The following is a 6,345-nucleotide window of genomic DNA, read 5'->3' on the forward strand; positions in this document are numbered from 1 at the left end:
TAGAAGCAGTAAGGAGATTTGGATGATATAGAAGTGTAGAATTGGAGGAGGAGCGTTAATGTCCAGTAGAAATGGATAGGCTATATTTACTTTTGTGCTGTTATTTGGGTAAGATTGTTAATATTTTATATCAATATTGTTGTTGCTTGATAAAAATTCTTCTAATAATTTAATTTTATCTGACTCATTCATATTGACAATTCAGACATATATTTATACATTTTAGAGTAGATGACTTTAAAGCAATATAGCCAATATTTATGAGTTGCGTTCCTGGGACGATTTTATTAAAATATAGTTAATTCGATTACATAAAATCAACTTTAACTCAATAATATCGGTCACAAAATTTATAGCATGTGACCTGTCTTTAAGAATTTAAACATTAAATAAATTTAATTTCAAACTTAAATTGCAGCTTATTCCCATGAAAATAGTAATTGCATTTTATATAAGTTCCACCTGTCATGGTTTCTTCTTTGTTTTAAGTCAGATGAAGAATACAGTATAAATTAAAGAAATATGGAACATAGCTTTTTAAGACACAGTGTTTGAACTGCATTTGAGATAGTGGACCAATATAAAAGTTCCAGACATTAAAACCAGAAATCATAGCAACATTAACATTGGCATGTAGAAAATATCTTTGAACTAGAACCTCCAACTTCTATCTCTCTTTTTGGGAGTTTACTAAAATAGCGAGCCCAGCCGAATGAGCCGAAAGTACATAATCGGACTTAAGGGTCCGCACCGCGCCAAGGAATAGAACCGAACCGAACCCACTACCTACATGCACAGACAAGGCGATTGCAGATACGCGGTACGAATGGGTTATTACACTCGCGATCATAAAATCCGGGTCACCTTAAAAATCACCGATATTTCATTTTTCACAAGCTTTATCGTAAATCATAATAACACAAATACAAACTAATACATGTTTCTGACAATTGTTGTCGGCTTAGCGATTTCCTTTGTAAAAAAGAATTCCAAAATTGCCGATTTCGCGGAAAAGTGAAAACGTGTCAAAATGAACGGTATCTATAACTGTCAAACGCAGCGAACACCGTTTATTATTGCCGTCTTAATTGTTCATTAGTGTCATTATTATTGTTTATTTTTTGCCAAAAATGCCTTTGGCTGTTGTTGAAACGGCAAGAATGGTTGCGCTTGTGGAAGACGGTCACGCTCAACGGCAAGTCGCAAGAACTGTTGGTGTAAGCCTTTCTACGGTTCAACGAGTACTTCAACGATTTCAGGAGACGGGTTTGCTAACCAGACGGCCTGGCTCTGGGCCAAAAAGAAAGACCACGGCACGAAATGACCGTTTCCTTGTGTTTCAAGCTTTACGAAACCGGACCTCAACTGCAGTTATGCATCGAAATCGTCTACAGGAAGTGCGAAATTGCAACGTTAGCGTTGCAACAGTCAGGAGAAGACTTCGCTCTTCTGGACTATCTTCTCGGGTAATGGCTACATTACCGCCACTTCGCCGGGAGGATCGAGTTGCACGACTAGCTTTTGCTCGACAATACGCGCATTGGGGAATTAACGATTGGAGCAGTGTTATTCTCAGATGAATCCCGTTTCTGGCTAACTGGATCCGATGGACGTGTAAGAGTTTGGAGGAGAACCGGCAAACGATTTTCACAAACTTGCATTGCTCCAAGAATGCCATTTGGTGGTGGCTCGGTTATGGCTTGGGGAGGTGTGGCTTCCGACTTCCGCACAGAGTTACCTTTTGTCGAAAATGGGTCCTTAACTGCACGAAGGTACATTACGGAGATTCTGGAGGAGCATGTTATGCCCGTCATGGTGAGGCTTGGAGAAGATGCCGTTTTTATGCAGGACAACGCGCGACCGCACGTTGCCAGGATCAGTATGCAATACTTGGACGAGGTTGGAATTACGAGGTTACCCTGGCCAGCTAGATCTCCGGATATAAATCCTACCGAACATATCTGGGACGATTTGAAAAAACGTATTCAAACCCATATACCTTCTCCTAACAACGCACAGAAGCTTAAGGATCTGTTAGTTAGAGAGTGGAATAACATGCCACAACATCTAATCCGAAGTAAAATTGAGAGTATGCCCCATGGTCTGCAAGAGGTTATTAGAGCAAGGGGAGGCAATACACGATATTAGACATTGAAATTTCACTGATATTCTACCACGTTCTGTACTTTCCATTTTTTTTTTCGTTTGTCTGAATTATCAACAATTTTATTTTGTTATCTGCTGTTTCAATAAAAACAATAAAAAACCGTTTTCTTTTTCAAACAAACATTGATGACAAAAATAAAAAATACATTAGCTTAGCCTAAAAAAATGTTATTACTGTACCAGAGTCAAAAATGTTCAAGAAACTTGGAATTTTCAGGGTGACCCGGATTTTATGATCGCGAGTGTATTTTATAAGTTTTTGGATATGTATTTAAAACATATAATTTAACCTAAAATATTTATTTTAATATTTATAGTGCTAAATATTTCATGTGTCTATTTATGGATAATGATGATTGGCATTATACATAATATTATGTATATTGTTCTAAAGCTATTTTTTTGTGGCGTTTGTGTAATTTATTTTTCTAAATGGGAAATAAGCCACAATTTAACTTAAAAAATGATTTTGTTAACGTTTCGACCTCCACTTCGGACGTCGTTGTCAAAATACACAGTATTAATAAATTAAACAAAAATGTTGTTGCTTAGTAAAAAAAATTTCTTCTAATAATATAATTTATTCTAACTCATTCATATCGGCAATTATTAGAAGATTTTTTTTACTAAGCAACAACATTTTTGTTTAAATTATTAATATTTTGTATTTTGACAATGACATTCGAAATAAAAGTTAACAAAATAATTTTTTAAGTTAAATTGTGGCTTATTTCGTATTTAGAATAATAAATTACATAAACGCCACAAAGAAATAGCTTCAGACAATATTTTAGGTGAAAAAATATGTTTTAAATAGGTACGTATCCATAAACTTAAACTTATAAAAATAAAATAATCTATTCGTACCGCGTATGCACAAAAAGCTAGAAGGATCTGCAAATTCGTCAATCGCCTTCTGCATGTAGTCAGGTCGCCGGTCGGTTCGGTTCTATTCCTTGGCGCGATCGCGAGGCGGACCCTGAAATAGGAACCGGTCGTATAATAATTCTTATACCTGATTCTGACCTAGAGGCGGGCTAGAAGTATTTGCAATCATGTAACGGTAACCCATCATAATTTTTACCTGTGATTGTGATTTAACAGAGCAACAAAATAGTCGTATTTTAAACTCCTAATTAAAAATGTTCAAAAAAATTCAACAGGTGTTATTATTTTGTCTAGGTAGGAAACAATGTTATTCAAAAAGTAGTTTTTGTAATGAAAATAATATTGCATTAATAAATAATTTCATGTTTTTTTCATTGTCTTAATTGTTATTAGAAAATCTAACAAGAGCATAGGCGCCAAATTTCGGGCCAATGCTTTCTCAATGCATTCATTTTTTTCGAATTTTAAGAAAATAATAAGTATTTTTGAAAAATATAAACGCGGAATGAAAGATTACATTATTATCGAGGGCCGAAAGTCCATTAGAATAAAAAAGTGTCATTTAAATGAGATATTTGTAACTTATTAAAATACACATTATAGAAGTTTTCAGGGACTTTTAGCACTCGGTAATTATGTAATTTTTTATTCTGCTTTTAAATTTTTCAAAAATACTTACTAGTTTTCTTAGGATTCGAAAGAAATAAATGCATTTAAATAGCATTGTCCCGAAATTTTGCGCCTACCCTCTTAAAAACGAAATACAAAGTAAACTTTAAATACCAGTATTTGCTACAAATACTTATTACTTACTATTTGGTACTTTTAAATTAAAATTTCAGAATAGCAGCCTTTTAGCCTTTTTATAATTAACTCGAGTTCTTCAATCAGAAATAATTAGACCAGCTTTGGAAATAACCGTTCGCAAGGCACTGATGTTCCAATGACACTAATTCGTTCTTGAGCTACTTGTGCATGATAAGGAAAAATATATTTATTTTCTCTCCCCGCCATTTTAACGAATCTTCATTTCGCGGCAACCGATCGCATTCCCTAAATCTTTGCATTTCTATTATTGTCCTGCTTATCGTAGTGCCTCGTGGCTGATCCTGCGATCCCATAATATCATCCGGATCTGCAGATGTTTTCTCATGTTCTAATAAAATTTGAGTCGTAAATCCTTTATCTTTTTGTTCCATTCCAAGTTTTTCTGCAATAAGAGCGATTCTATTTTCTGTGCTATTTCCGCATTTGTTGGATCCTTAAAAGGAATTAGTCGAAACCTTATTCTGCCAAGAAAAGTTGAAATCGACAGTTATCGACAGTTTAATAAAATACTCATACATTGTTGAACTAGTGTTTACGTACATATTTGTTACGCTTATAATAGCCTTAACAATTTCTTCTAGCTGAATAAATCTTTCCAACATATAAAATGTCGAATTACAACATGTGGAAACATCTTGCAGTAATTTGAGAGGATTCCCGTTTCCTGGATTTTTTCAAAATCTAAAAGTAGCAGTTGCTTGTAGAACCCTTTTTAAAGTGGCTAATGGTATTTTTTATTTTGGTTAAATTTTTAATGATTTTCTTATATCACTTTTGATAACAACATCTGAGGTAGAAGTTGAAACGTCAATAAAATCATTTTTTTAAGTTAAATTGTGGCTGAAATCCTCATCCTTTAAGCCATCGTTCACAATAAAGTTTATTTATTGTGTGTGCAAAGCATCCAAAATGTTTCCTTTTCACATCATTTTGTACCACCTTTAACATTTTGTGCATTATAGGAAACAATAATGTATTAAAATTTTGTTTTCTCCGTTCTCTAAGTTTGATAAGACAGCTTTATCTTACAAATATTGCATGATGCATAACTATCATCCACTTATATAAAAACGTTCCATAAACTACTAAATTTTTCTATTTTTGTTTGGCACTAATGGCATGGTATGCGTTCTAATAGCAAACCCAATTTTGTAATAGTGACCTAAACAAAATAATAATACGTGTAGAATTTTACGATGGTCCACAGTGGTAACACTTTTTATTAGGAGTTTAATATACGAATATTTCGTTGCTCTGTTAAATCACAATTGAATCGGTCATTGCGAAAACAATCTAAGACCATATTTTGGGTAAAATGACGACGCTTTTCAACGCCATTAAATTTACATATAAATATATACATAAACATTTAAACTTGTTTTGCCTTTCAGAAAGATTCATTTATAACCCATAATACTTATACAGAGAGCACGTAAAGGTTGGAATAAATTAATTTTCTCGAGAATGGACAATTTTGGAAAAAAATCCCGAAAGAGGTCAATTTTTATTTTTAAATTACGACTTTTTGTCATATATATCATACTAGTGACGTCACCCATCTGGGCGTGATGACGTCATCGATTATTTTTTTAAATGGGAATAGGGTTCGTGTGATAGCTCATTTGAAAGGTAATTTAATTCTCTATGCAGTAATATAAACATTTACATAATTATTTATATAGGCTGTCCAAAAGAAATTGTTTTGAATTAAATTTATTGACATAAAAAGAAGGATGAATGTAATTTATTTAGTTCAAAATACATTTTACTGTTCTCAGAAAACAGAAAAAATGTTTATTTGGAAAATAATTATTCCTTTTCGCTTAAATCAAATGTTCAAACTGTTAAGAGGAAGGTGGGTGGCGGCTTTAATATTGAGTTTATTCAAAAAACAATATTTATTTGTCAAATAAACATTATTTCCTGTTTTTCTGACAGCAGTAAAATGTATTTTAAGTTAAATATATTACACAAATTCTTCTTTTTGTCAATAAATTTACATAATTCAAAAAAAAATTTTTTTGGACAACCTGTATAAATAATTAGTTAATGTTTATATTACTGAATAGAGAATTGAATTACCTTGCAAATAAGCTATCACACGACCCCTATTCTCATTTAAAAAAATTATAGATGACGTCATCACGTACAGATGGGTGACGTCACCAGTATGATACATATGTCAAAAAGTCGCAATTTGAAAATAAAAATTGACCTGTTTTGGGATTTTTTACCAAAATCGTCCATTCTCGAGAAAATGAATTTATTCCAACCTTTACGTGCTCACTTTTAAAATATTGTATTATCTCGGAATATCCAACTATTAATGAAAATATTTTTACGTTTCCTTAAAAGTTTACACATTGTAACATGTATTGTTTTCACAATGACTGATTCAGTTACAGACAAAAATCACAATGAATAAAATATCACTATCGTAAATTAGCCCACCTCTAGACTCGT

This window comes from Diabrotica virgifera, chromosome 9 (assembly GCF_917563875.1).
Source record: "Diabrotica virgifera virgifera chromosome 9, PGI_DIABVI_V3a".
Lineage (NCBI taxonomy): Eukaryota > Metazoa > Arthropoda > Insecta > Coleoptera > Chrysomelidae > Diabrotica > Diabrotica virgifera.